Genomic DNA, 14,399 nt, shown 5'->3' on the forward strand with positions numbered 1-14,399 from the left:
TCAGCCTCCTGAGTAGCTAGGACTACAGGCACCCGCCACCACGCCCGGCTAATTTTTTGTACTTTTAGTAGAGACAGGGTTTCACCATGTTAGCCAGGATGGTCTCGATCTCCTGACCTCGTGATCCACCCACCTCGGCCTCCCAAAGTGCTGGGGTTACAGGCGTGAGCCACCGCGCTGGGCCTCTTCCTCTTTTTTGATGTAGGCATGTAGTAGCTATAAACTTCCCTCTGAGTACTGCTTTTGCTGTATCCCATAGGTTTTGGCATGTGTTGCCATTATCATTTGTTTCAAGAAGTTGTCCCATTTTCTTAATTTCTTCATTGACCCACTGGTCATTCAGGAGCATATTGTTTAATTTCCATGTATCTGTATAGTTTCCAAAATTCCTCACTATTTATTTCTAGTTTTATTCCATTGTGGTCAGTGAAGATGCTTGACATTATTTCAGTATTTTTTTAAATTTTAAAATTTTTATTTATTTATTTATTTTTAGACAGAGTCTCGCTCTGTCACCAGGCTGGAGTGCAGTGGCGCAATCTCAGCTCACTGCAAACTCCGCCTTCCGGGTTCAAGTGATTCTTCTGCCTCAACCTCCCGAGTAGCTGGGACTATAGGTGCATGCCACCACACCTAGCTAATTTTTGTATTTTTAGTAGAGACAGGGTTGCACCATGTTGGCCAGGATGGTCTCAATCTGTTGACCTCGTGATCTGCCCACCTTGGCCTCCCAAAGTGCTGGGATTACAGATGTGAACCACTGTGCCTGGCCTTTTTGAATGTTTTAAAACTCATTTTGTGACCTATATATGGCCTATCCTTGAGAATGATCCATGTGCTGAGGAAAAGAATGTATACTCTGCAGCTTTTGGATGAAATGTGCTGTAAATATCTATTAGATCCATTTGATCTATAGTGCAGATTAAGTCTGATGTTTCTTCATTGATTTTCTGTCTGGAAGATCTAAGTCTGAAAGTGGGGTGTTGAAGTATCCAGCTCTTATTGTATCAGGGCCTCTCTCTTTAGCTCTAATAATATTTCCTTTTTATATCTGTGTGCTCCAGTGTTGGGTGCATATATATTTACAACTGTTATATCCTCTTGCTGAACTGACCCCTTTATTATTATATAGTGACCTTCTTTGTTTCTTCTTAACAGTTTTTGTCTTGAAATCTATTTTGTCTGATATAAGTATAGCAACTACTGCTCTTTTTTGGTTTCCATTAGCATGGAATATCTTTTTCCATCCCTTTATTTTCAGTCTGTGTGTGTCTTTATAGGTGAAGTGTATTTCTTGTAGGCAGCAGATCAATGGGTTTTGGTTTTTCATCCATTCAGCCAGTTTGTGTCTTTGGATTGCAGAGTTTAGTCCATTTATATTATTATTATTGATAAATAAGGACTTACTCCTGCCATTTTGTTATTTGTTTTCTGGTTGTTTAGTGGTCTTCTCTTCCTCTTTTCCTTTCTTCCTGTCTTCCTCTAGTGAAGGTGATTTTCTCTGGTGATAAGATTCAGTGTCTTTTTATTTTTTGTGTATCCATTGTTTTTTCGGTTTAAGGTTACCATGAAGCTTGTAAATACTATATTTTAACTTACTGTTTTGAACTGATAACACCATTTGCATAAACAAGCAAAAAGAAAATAACTCTACAACTTGGTTCACCCCCTTTTAACTTTTAGTTGTTTCTATTTATATCTAATTGTACTATGTCTTGAAAAATTATGTTTATTATTTTTGAGTTGTTCACTGTTTAAGTCTTTCTACTTAGGATAGGAGTAGTTTACAGGCTAGGTGCGGTGTCTCAAGCCTGTAATCCCAGCACTTTGGGAGGCCAAGGTGGGTGGATCATGAAGTCAGGAGATCAATACCATCCTGGCCAACATGGTGAAACCCCATCTCTACTAAACATACAAAAATTTTCTGGGCATGGTGGTGTGTGCCTGTAATCCCAGCTACTCAGGAGGCTGAGGCAGGAGAATCACTTAAACCAGGGAGTTGGAGGTTGCAGTGAGCTGAGATCGTGCCACTGCACTCCATCCTGGCAACAGAGCGAGACTCTGTCTTAAAAAAAAAAAAAAAAAAAGTGGTTTACATAGCACAGTTACAATGTTACAATATTCTGTATTTTCCTGTTTACTATTACTAGTGAGTTTTGAACCTTCAGGCGATTATTTATTGCTCATTAATGTCCTTTTCTTTCTGATTGAAGTGCTTCCTTTAGCATTTCTTGTAGGACTGGTCTGGTATTGATGAAATCCCTCAGCTTTTATCTGGGAAAGTCTTTATTTCTTCTTCATGCTTGAAGGATATTTTCACCAGATATACTCTTCTAGGGTAAAAGTCTTTTCCTTCAGCACTTTAAATATGTATTGCCACTCTCTGGTGGCCTGTAAGGTTTCCACTGAAAAGTCTGCTGCCAGATGTATTGGAGCTCCATTGTATGTTATTTGTTTCTTTTCTCTTGTTGCTTTTTAGGATCCTTTCTTTATCCTTGAACTTTGGGAGTTTGATTATGAAATGCCTTGAGGTAGTCTTTGAGTTAAATCTGCTTGGTGGTTTATAACCTTTTTGTACTTGGATACTGATATATATCTCTAGTTTGGGAAGTTTTCTGATATCACTTTGAATAAACTTTCTACAACCTTTTTTCTACTTCCTCTTTAATTAACTTAGATTTGCCCTTTTGAGGCTATCTTCTAGATCCTGTAGATGTGCTTGTTTCTTACTCATTTTTCTTTTGTCTCCTGACTGTATATTTCCAAATAGCCTGTCTTCAAGCTAATTCTTTCTTGTTTGATCAATTCTGCTATTAAAGGAGTCTGATACATTCTTTAGTAAGCCAGTTGCATTTTTCAGCTCCAGAATTTCTGCTCAATTTTTAATTATTTCAATCTCTATGTTAAATTTATCTAATAGAATTCTGAATTCCTTTTCTGTGTTCCCTTGAATTTCTTTAAGTTTCTTCAACACAGCTATTTTGAATTCTGTCTGAAAGGTCACATATCTGTTTCTCCAGGATTGGTCCCCTGGTGCCTTATTTAGTTCATTTGGTGAGGTTATGTTTTCCTGGATGGTGTTAATGTTAGTAGATGTTCTTTGGTGTCTGGGCATTGAAGGGTTAGGTATTTATTTTGGTCTTCACTGTCTGGGCTTATTTGTAGCTGTCCTTCTTAGGGAAGGCTTTCTAGATATCTAAGTTATATCTGCTTTAGGGGGCACCCCAAACCCAGTATGCTGTGGTTCTTGCATACTCATAGAGGTGCTGCCTTGATGGTCTTGGACAAAATCTGGGAGAATTCTCTGGATTACCAGGCAGAGACTCTTGTTCTCTTTCCTTATGATCTCCCAAACATAGTTTCTTTCTCTCTCTGTTCTAAGCCACCCAAGGCTGAGGGTGGAATGACACCAGCATCCCTGTGGCCACCACCACTGTGACTGCACTGGGTCAGACCTGAAGCCAGTGCTGCGTCTTGCCCAAGGCCTGCTGTAACCACTCCCTGGCTACTGCCTGTGTTCACTGAAGGCCCCTGGGGTCTACAATCAGCAGATGGCAAAACCAGCCAGGCCTGTGTCCTTCCTTTCAGGGTGACGAGGTCCTCTAAGCCCCAGGTGAGTCCAGAAGTGCTGTCCAGTAGTCAGGGATTAGAGTGAAAAAACCTTAGAAGTCTGCTTTGTGTCCTGTTGTATTGTGGCTTGGCTGAGCTGGCACTCAAACTACACAAGTCCTTCCCTCGAAAGGCAGAGGAACCTCACCCCATAGCCACCGCCCCAAGCCACAAGGAGTTCTGTCAGAGTACTGCTACTGCTCGTATTCCCTTAGGGCTAAAGGTCTCTTAAGTCAGCTTGTCATGAATGCTGCCTCTTCAGGGCAGTGGGCTCCCCTCTAGCCCAAGACAGGTCCAGAAATGCTATCGAAGAGTCAAGTTCTAGAATCAGGGGCCCCAAGAACCTGCTTGGTGCTCTGCCCCTCTGTGGCCATGCTGGTGCCTAAGGTGCAAGACAAGGTCCCCTTACTTTTCCCTCTGCTTTTCTCAAGCAGAAGGAGTTTTCCTCTGTAGCCACCACAACTGGTTATGTGCTGAGTCTCACCTGAAGCCAGCAAGTCTCAGAGGCTCACCAAAGGCCCTTGATGTAGTGCCTGGGTATCGTTACTGGTTATTCAGGGTCCAAGGGCTCTTCAGTTAACAGGTGATGAATGCTGGCAGGACTGGGTCCTTCCCTTCAAGGCAGTAGGTTCCCTTCTGGCCCAAGGTGTGTCTAGAAATGTCCGGGAGCTAGGCCCTGGAACAGGGGCCTCCTGATTCTGACCAGTGCCCTGTCCTACTGTGGCTGGGCTGGTATCCGAGATGTAAGATACAGTCCCCCCAATACTGTCTCCTCCCTCAAGTAGAAGGGGTCTCTTTTTTAGCTGACAGCTGTGCAGCCTGGGGTTAAAGGAGCGGTGATCCCATATGTCACCACCCCTCCCTGCCCCCTGTCGGTTCACTGACTCTGGGCCTAATTCAGCACTAGGACTCACCTAAGAGTTGCAGTCCTTATGGGCTAGACTGCCTTTCAACTTTACTTGGAGAGAGAGAGAGTGCTGCAGCCCTCAGCAATGCGGTTTGCAGGCGCTTAAGTTCAGACCACTGGGATCAGCAGTTCCTCCCTGGCTAAGGCTGGTTAAATGCCCCCTCCATGGGCAGGTATCAGCTGAATTTGGTCTGATTTTCCTTTCTGCTCTAACAGGACAGCACTGAGTTCAGTGCCTCACAATTGCTGTGTTCTCCCTCCCACAGCACCTAGAGTTGCTCTCTGCATGATGCTGCTGTTGCTGGGGGTGGGAGAGGGGTGCTGTTGGTGATTCAGGACTGTTTTTTAAATCGCTTCATTGCCTCTTTCAGTGATATGAAGTTAAAACCAGGTACTATAAGCGCTTACCTGATGTTTGGTTCTCATGAAGGTGTTTTTTCTGTGTGATAGTTGTTAATTTGGTGTCCTTGCAGGAGGATGATCAGGGGAGCTTTCTATTCCGCCATCTTGCTCTGTCCCTCTCTATAGTTTAAAATATTTGAGGTATGTTAGGGAAGGTCTCATCTTGTTTTTCAGAAAGCAAAACTGTTTTTGTTCATTATTCCTATAACATTTGGTGAATATGTATCACTACACACCTCAGAATGGCTAAATTCCAAAATATAACACCAAATGCTTCCAAAGATGCAAACAAAGGAACATTCATTTCTGTGGTAATTCAAATGGCAGAGGTTGCAGTGAGCCGAGATTGCACCACTGCACTCCAGCCTGGGTAACAGAACAAGACGCTGTCTCAAAAAAAAAAAAAAAAAAAAAAAAAAAATCACAAAGTGATCCCATTTCACACAAACTACAAACTAGATAGGCAAAAATACATTATTCCACATGACTGGCAACACTAGAATTATCTAAATATACATGCAAGAGCGGTGGGACGGTCAATTCATATACTCCATTGGGACTTGGTAGCAATCTTAAAGTTGCTCAGAATCTACAACCCAGCAAGTTTTCTCTGATGTATAGAGAATTTACTGTGCACAGGCACATGGGGACTTAAAGTATGATTAGAGCAGCATTTTCCATAAGAACAAAACACAAAATTGAAGCAACATGAATCCTATAGATACTGGAATGGATGAGCAAATTGGGTAGCCCAAGCCTCAGACACCAGCATGTATGAAACAACTGGGACAAAAACCAAGGAGACGCCCATCCGTGATTTCCTTCCACAGAAAGTGCTAAAGAGGCAAACTTAAGCAAAACACTGCTTGGTGATAAAATAATGGTATAGCCATAAAGAATATCCACAAAATTAAGGGCAGTGGTCACCTCTGGGGACAAGAGGGAAACAAAGTCAAGGTGGAGCAGCACTGGGAGCTGTGACATGCCCAGGGTCTGTTCATTCTGAGTGCCCAGTCTACGGAAGTTTACAGTTATGATTAAACATAAAACATTCTATGCATTCTATAAGAAGTATGCTATATTTCACTACAAAAATATAATTCAGCTGGGTGTGGTGGCTCACGCCTGTAATCCCAGCACTTTGGGAGGCCAAGGCAGGAGGATCATTTGAGGCCAGGAGTTCAAGACCAGTCTGGGCAACACAGTGAGACCTCCATCTCTACCAAAAAAAAAAAATAATTCTTTAAGTTTGAAAAATAACTTTCAAATATTTATTTTGCCATGTTTTCTAACTACCTTCCCAGTTCTCATTTCACTGCCTTAGTTCAGTACAGATTTCTAAGTCTTTTAGATTGTACCTATTGCTATTCATCTTGATTACAGCAAGAAATGACTAGCAAAAGAATGGGAACATATTCAGTGTTTAATAGAGAACTGACTATATAAACTTCCATCTTTTAAAAAAATATATTTATTAAAACATTTTTTGGGGGGAGACAGGGTCTCACTCTGTTGCCCACGCTGGAAGTACAGTGGCACATAGTTCACTGCAGCCTTGAAGTCCTGGGTTCAAGTGATCCTCCCACCTCAGCCTCCCAAGTCACTGGGACTACAGGCATGTGAGCCACACAACTGGCTCAACTTCTATCATCTTGTGAACCTTTATAAAAATTAGGGAAGGCACCAATGAATAGGAAAAAAGCTGCAGGATTTATTTTCAAATGAACAAAAAAGCAAAGTGTGTAAACCATGTTGCCTTTTATAGTGAGGAAAGAAAAATATGTAATTTAAATTGCTTTTTATGTAAATGCCGAACAGACAAGAAAGTAATAAAATTGTTATCTTTGGGAACCTGAGGCCACTAGACACGAATGCTAGAGGACATGCTATGAGTGAGCCTTCAGGTAGACTGCTTCTAAATCTCAGGCTGGGTTGTGGGTGGGTGGGTGGGTGTGTGGGTGGGTGGGTACACACAGGGTTTTTTTGTTTTTTTTGTAGAGACAAGGTCTTGCCATGTTTCCCAGGTTGGTCTTGAACTGGCCTCAAGTGATCCTTTGGCCTCACCCTCCCAAACAGATGTGAGTCACTGTGCCCAGCCTCAGGCTGAATTTTTGAATCTTAACATTGACTATAAACAATGATTAAGAAAATTTGCATTAAGTATATTATTTTAATAGTTCATAAATCAAATGACTAATTTTTAACAGGTAACCAGTTCTTTGTGTTTTATAGTCCTCTAAAGAAGTTTTATGAAGTGAGCAGTATGTTTTTGTAAACCATAAAAAGTTGTTATGCACATAAAGATGGGAGCAATGGACGCTGGGGACTGCTGGAAGTGGGAGGGATGGCGGAGAGTGAGGGCTGAGGGAATGCCTGTCGGGTGCTGTGCTCACTGCCAGGATGACAGGCTCACCCATAGCCCAACCTCAGTGTCACAGTGTGCCCATGTGACAGACCTGCATATGTACCCCCTGAATCTAAAAGTTGACATTATTAAGAAGGTAAATAAATTGAAATGTATATTTTTTGTGATATGATTCCTGATGTTTGTGAGATGTGGGTTTGTGTATTCCATCCCCAGGAATCTTTAAAAAATAAACGTTAACAAAAATTTTTTTTTATCGCTTGAGCTCAGTAGTTCGAGACCAGCCAGGGCAACACAGCAAAACCCCATCTCTATAAAAAATTTTAAAATTAGCCAGGCATGGTGGCATGTGCCTGTAGCCCCAGCTACTTGGGAGGCTGAGGTGGGAGGATGGCTTAGAGCTTGGGAGGCAGAGGTTGCAGTGAGCTGAGATTGTGCCACTGCACTCCAGCTTGGGCAATAGAGCGAGACATGTCTCAAAAAAAAGAAATGAAAAAAATAATTTTAAACATTTGGTTCTTAAATTACAAGTGATATTACAGGTTGCACTGCCATCACATATAGGGCATTTTTTGATCTGGGCAGAATCTTAAGGCATTAGGATGGCATAACAGTATGAGGAGTTTCACTAACCCACTCCCCAGAGACACTTGTGACAGTCACTTTAAAACAACCATTTAAAGCCCCTGAAGTCATCCTAAAGGCAAACAGCCAGTGAGGAAACCTATTCAAGAGAATCTGTGAAAATTCTGTGAGAAATGTGAGTTTGTGGTATTTAAACCCTTACTGTTCCCTGATCCTGTACCCCACATCCTCACCCCAGTGAGGTGAACACTCCACTCTAGACTGTGTAGCCAAGGATACAAGGTTCTCTCTTTCTAGTGTAAGAGTTAGAGTTAAAGAGGAAAGAGGCTGGGCGCAGTGGCTCACACCTGTAATCCTAGCACTTTGGGAGGCCGAGGCAGGCAGACTGCCTGAGCTCAGGAGATCGAGACCAGCCTGGGCAACACCATGATACCCTGTTTCTACTAAAACACAAAAAATTAGCCAGGCATGGCAGCCTGCGCCTGTAATCCCAGCTACTCAGAAGGCTGAGACAGGAGAATCACTTGAACCCAGGAGGTGGAGGTTGCAGTGAGCTGAGATCACGCCACTGCACTCCAGCTTGGGCAACAGAGCAAGACTCCATCTTAAAAAAAAAATTAAAAAAAGAGGAAAGAGACACCAAACACTGCTTGACAGTCAAAGACAGGTTTATTATAGAAAAGACCTGAGAGAGGATTCTGGCCGGTCAGTCAGGAGCACTTTTCCTTGCAGACTAAGAATGTACGTTGGTTTTAGGGTGAGGGAGCTTATTACAAGCTTGGAATGTTTCTGTGTGGGGGAGAAGTTTATGGCGGGGTTGGAATGTTCTGGGCGGAGGGGCGGTTATCTTGGGGGTGACATCTTTCCGGCAGGAGAGGGGTTATCCTGAGGCTAGCATTTCTCTGTGGGAGGTGTCTGGAATGTTTTTGGTTGGAGATGTTATTTGTGGTTTGTGATCATGCTGACCTTAGCCATTAGGCTGATGCCCTTTGGATTTAGGCAGTTTTTGATTAAGGTGAATTTTAAAATGAGGCACTTATCCACAATGGTGATGCTTCTGCTCTGTCAATCCAGACCTTATAGTTATAAAAGGGACGAGGGGCGGCATGTTCTTTCTGGCTACTTCCTGCTGACGAGGGTATGGAGTTCTCTGGTATCGGGTTGGTAGGAGCAGTGCCGTCTGTAGATATTTTTGGGTAGTTGTCTGTGAAATGGCCATGATCCTGTCAGTTTAAAAAATCTCTGAAAAAGGTTAATTAGGCAGGGTAAGAACATTAGTCCCATAAGTAGGTATATTATTAGGAGAGGGCCCAGGAATGGGATGACCCATGCTATCTATGATTTTGTTCCCAAACCAAGAATCTGTTTGTTTGTTTTGGTACTCCTTAGCTTGTTTTTTTTAATAGCGCTTTTTACTAGGTCCGATTGGCTGATATAGAAACAACATTCCTTACCTAATAAGAGGCAGAGGTGCTGGTTTGGAAAGGCCCATGTGTTATTTTCTGTTAGTAACCATTATTCCCGCTATGAGGATAATAATTAAGCAAAATGCTATGGTAATTGAGTTTCTGTGTCTGATATTTTACCCTGAGGGTGCTACAGTATATAGTCCTACTGCAAATAGTAGAGTAAAGCAATTCCCACAAGGGTGGCGTAGTAAATAATTTCCATTAAAAAGTTTTAATATTTGGCTTAAAAGGAGAGGTAGGAACAATAAAAGTATTTGATGAGGTAGGGGTGAGACTGATTAGGATGAGTAATTCTCTCTTGGTTACTTATTTTAGCTTAAGGTTTCCTATTTATTTCCTCTGGTGAGAGTCGGGGGCTTAGAGGCAGTGCCTGCTGAAACATCAAGTTTTCAGTTTACAGTTTATAGGGCTTTCAGAAAGCACAGCTGTTTTGGAAACTTGTAGCCAGAAAAATTAGAATTTAATTTAAACAGAAAATAGTAAGAATTGAAAAACATTAGGCAACACCAGAATTTAACAACATGTGTGCTATCGTTTTTGAAACATAATTTTCTCTCTCAAGTTTACCATTTTCATTAAAAGACAAATCATACCAGTAGGATTGATTTTCTTTATTATACTTGGCTTAGTTATTTGCATACAGTGGAGCAAGAATAATTATTTGTTACTTAGGTCCTTTAAATTGGGAATGTGAGATAAGACCTTTTTAAAGGCAAGGCCAGCCATGGATTTGTACCATTGAATACCTATGAGTTGGGAGAATTCCTCTCTTCTTGAGGTTCTAAGATAACTTGGGACTCCTGGCCTGTCAGAAAGTGACATTCTTTACTTACCACAGATCGGAAACCCTGTACAGGGACTGTACACGAAATCTGAGGCCAGCCTTTCAAGGGCTTTATTGGCTCCATAAGTCAAATTTGATTCCTTAAAGGAAGGCACACCATTCCAGTTAAAGCCTTGGTAAAATAACCAGTTTTCCCAATTGTGTCCTGTTAAAAAAGAAAACAGATTCTTCTTGCACTTATGCAAATAACTTTATTACCCTAACTTAAGAATACATACAGATAGTTTCCAAATTCTGGAGAAAATCAGGTAGAGAGAAACAAGAATACTCCAAATTTTGTTCATGGAAGCATACTAAATTGTTAAAAGCTGTCAATAACTCAAAAGAAAAGATTCTTGGACTTTGAAAAGCAAAACAAAGGATTAGCAACATTTTAAGCAATACGTTAAAAAGATCACTCCAGGCTGGGCGTGGTGGGTCCCATCTGTAATCCCAGCACTTTGGGAGGCCAAGGTGGGTGGATTACCTGAGGTCAGGAGTTAAAAGACCAGCTGGGTAACATGGTGAAACCACGTCTCTACTGAAAATACAAAAATTAGCCGGGTGTGGTGGCGAACGCCTGTAATCCCAGCTACTTGGGAGGCTGACACAGGAGAATCACTTGAATGTAGGAGGAGGCTGCAGTGAGCCAAGATCATGCCACTGCATTCCAGCCCAGGCTACAGAGCAAGACTCTGTCTTAAAAACAAACAAACAAAAAAGATCACTCCAGTCTCCTACAGTTTAGTTCATGCAATTAATTCCCGTCCTGATTCATATTAACATTTTAGCTTTTTAAGAGTTCTGAACGTTTTTCCTCTATTGTGATATCACAATTTTCAGAAACTTGCATTCAAGGGCACCTGTTAGACCTTTATAGCTGATTATAAAACCACCTTTTTAAAGAGGACCAAAACAAGACAACAATTGTTTATGGATGACAAAAAGTTTTAGGCTAGGCCGGGCGTGGTGGCTCATGCCTGTAATCCCAGCAGTTTGGGAGGCCAAGGCGGGCGGATCACCTTGAGGTCAGGAGTTTCAGACCAGCCTCACCAACATGGTGAAACTTCGTCTCTACTAAAAATACAAAAATTAGCCAGGTGTGGTGGTGTGCACCTGTAATCCCAGCTACTCTGGAGGCTGAGGCAAGAGAATTGCTTGAACCCAGGAGGCAGAGGTTGCAGTGAGCTGAGATTGTGCCATTGCACTCCAGCCTGGGCAACAAAAGTGAAAATCCGTCTCAGAAAAAAAGTTTTAGAATACCCATAGTTAAAGGCACAATTGACAAGGATATCTGTTACCTCTGTGGCACACAATAATTTTAACATAACAATTATAATTATTACTTATAAGGTACACTAAGATATGTCAGAATTATAGGAGTCTCCCATAACTTTGGAACACATACCAATAACATACTTATACAAATATAGCCCAAAGAAAGCCAAACACCATTTTGTATTTGACCATGCTTCCTGTATGATTTTATACCAAATATGCCAAATTTTACTGTTATATTAGTGTGCTATGAATATTAAACTCCATTTTTAATAAAACCTTGTAGACACATTTACTCAATTTTAGTGTTTGACCATAAGGTAAGATTTTTATAGACCCTTTTTAACCCTTTATAATTTTTGTTAAAGAGCAGGTTAGTGCTTAAGAGAAACCCGTTGTGCTTTTATTTTAATGCTCAATTTACAGAAAAACTAGATGCTACCCCTTCAACTTTAGCCAATATGGTTACACAGAATTTCTTTTACAATTAACCTGCCAAAACTTGCTTAAACCTTCAAAACAATTGTTTAACTTTTTAATGTAGGTAAAAATCCACATTCTCATGCCTCCTTATAATCTTTTTACCAAAAGTGTATTTTACTTTCCTTACACACTTTCCACATAATTAACTTTCAGTAAACTTTACTTTTGTTGAAAACCTTGGTAAGTTTGGGATTTTAATTATGTACTAGGTGTAGAGCCTAGGACCTAGACTTCTATGCAGATAAGGTCTGGCTTAGTCCAGCATTTAATTCCGTGTATCCTAGGTTTTACCTAGCTGCAAAGCAGCAAAGCAGGCAAGTTGTACAGGTAAGAGTTTATAAAGCAGTCAGGAGGCCTAATCACTTTTAAATTGTACATTTCTTGCATAAATTCCATTTATAAAATTTTTCATGCCTTTCACAGTCTGACATGCCTCAACTTTCTGACTTGTTGTAAACATCTCTCTCTTTAAACAACCAGTTAATTTACTTTAGTACAAAAATTTACCATATAAAATTTTTAAATATAAATTATCTTTTAATATAAAAGATAACAGTCCTTTCCCAAAACAAACTTCCTTCACGCCTGTGGACTAGACTGCCTAAGTCCATAAGATTAGAAGTTAGGATATTAAATGGCTTAGGATGTAGCTATTTTCATTAAACCAATATTAATGTTTCACTTATTAAAAAATTATACAAAGATTATTTTGTTTGGGCTGAGTCATAGTTTTGTTTTGATACCTTATAGTATTTGGCAGAGATAAGAATGAAATTGCTTGATTAATAAATGCAAACAAAAACATATGCTGGTAACTCTTAAGACAGTTCTAACTTTACTGTACCAGTAAGTTTTAAAGATTAAAGTCATGTGAACTGAAAGATCCCACAGCTTTTACTTTTCCCTTAAAGATATTTGATTTAAGCACTTATTTTTTTTGCCAATTATAATTAGAGTTCTTTTAATAGACACTGCACACATAACACGTATATAACCACACAGACAACCAGAAGAAGATTCAGTAGTTACAATATTTTTTTTCTCCTAATTTCCCAATTGGCTTATTGGCCTTTGGGTGGTGCCCTTTAAGAACAGGGCTAGGAAAACAATTTCCAGGGCCTCATAAACAAGTAGAGCTGGAAGACAAAGATTTTGAGAGGTACTTATTCACCTTTAATTCCAGGGGTTCCAACTTATTCACCTTTAATTCCAGGGGTTCCATAAGGAAAATAGATTTTTCCCAAAATGGGATTTGTGGTGCCTTTTCTGTTTTCCCAAGGGGTCCCAGGCCACCAGAAACCGTTTTAGGATCTTTTATATATGCACCAAGAGTGGCAAGACAGAGTGGAAAAAAGTAATTCAGTTAACTGGGAAAAAAACCTTTTCCAGGAAAACAAGATCTATGAAGAGAAGCCTTTTGAATATACTCATAGCTTGGAGGAGGGAAAGACCTGGAGAGGGTTCTCATTAGGAAGAAAGATTTTTTTTTTTTTTTTTGAGACATTGTCTTGCTCTGTCACCCAGGCTGGAGTGTAGTGGCATGATCTCTGCTCACTGCAAGCTCCGCCTCCCGGGTTCACGCCATTCTTCTGCCTCAGCCTCCCAAGTACTGGGACTACAGGTGCCCACCAGCACGCCCGGCTAATTTTTTGTATTTTTAGTAGAGATGGGGTTTCACCGTGTTAGCCAGGATGGTCTCGATCTCCTGACATCGTGATCAGCCCGCCTCGGCCTCCCAAAGTGCTGGGATTATAGACGTGAGCCACCGCGCCCAGCCAGGAAGAAAGAAAGATTTTATGAGAGGTGCAAACTTGACACAGGGAGCGTTGGGATTTAAAGTAGAAGCAGAAAGCCTGAATATAGAGAACCTCTTGCCATTTGCTGTTCTTGGTTATAAAGTTAAGGTTCCTGAGAATTTGCAAGCTAAAGGTGCCATTTTTGGGCCATCAGCTGTCATTATCTAATCAGCTGTCATTATCTAATGTGTATTGGGGCCAGGCCATGTTACAATAAAAGACTACATGCTTAAGCCAAGTTTGGCGAGGTTGTGAAGGAGACAGCACAGTGGAGAGGGTGTGGGAATGTGGGATTGTTTGGCACCCATGTGGACTGGCAAGAAGAAGCCGAGGGTGTCTGTTTTTGTTCTAGGCGTCCCCAGACAAAAGACAGAGACCTGGAGTTCTCTTTCTAAAGAGGATGGTCAAGCTGAGAAGAAACTGGGCATCCCCAAGATTTCCTCTAGCTTAGTCCCACTGGTCCTCTGAGGACCGAGATGGCAGACCTGACTTTTTCCGGATACCGTGAGAAAGCCAGGGGAGGGCAGATCTTACCAGTAAGCTGGATTAGTGTCTGATGTTAATGTTCCAGTTGGCCTCTTGGACTGCAGCTGCACAAGGGAGAGAGAGAAAAGGGAGGATTAGAGAAAAGTGAACTGAATAAAAAGACAGAGTGGTGGCCAGAGACCTTCAGGATCCAGGA

At 41.2% G+C, this 14,399-nt stretch overlaps 2 protein-coding genes across 4 annotated transcripts in view; one reads left to right on the forward strand and one right to left on the reverse strand.

Annotated features, from left to right (window-relative positions):
* Positions 1 to 14,399, forward strand: part of LOC101153837 (zinc finger protein 709-like) — a 43,660-nt gene that overhangs the window by 22,798 nt on the left and 6,463 nt on the right. The window lies entirely within an intron of this gene.
* The window catches only part of LOC109024224 (zinc finger protein 709-like), a 44,643-nt gene continuing 38,762 nt past the window's right edge, over positions 8,519 to 14,399 (reverse strand). Inside the window, exons 11-13 of one of the 2 annotated variants that reach the window (XM_063701034.1) lie at positions 14,252 to 14,307; positions 10,171 to 10,326; positions 8,519 to 9,110 (exon numbers count right to left, since the gene is read on the reverse strand). The gene's annotated coding sequence lies outside the window, so the exon portion shown is untranslated. The remainder of the gene's footprint in view (positions 9,111 to 10,170; positions 10,327 to 14,251; positions 14,308 to 14,399) is intronic. The other variant, XM_019016080.3, reaches the window with a different exon arrangement.

The sequence above is a fragment of the Gorilla gorilla genome, chromosome 20 (genome assembly GCF_029281585.2).
Source record: "Gorilla gorilla gorilla isolate KB3781 chromosome 20, NHGRI_mGorGor1-v2.1_pri, whole genome shotgun sequence".
NCBI lineage: Eukaryota > Metazoa > Chordata > Mammalia > Primates > Hominidae > Gorilla > Gorilla gorilla.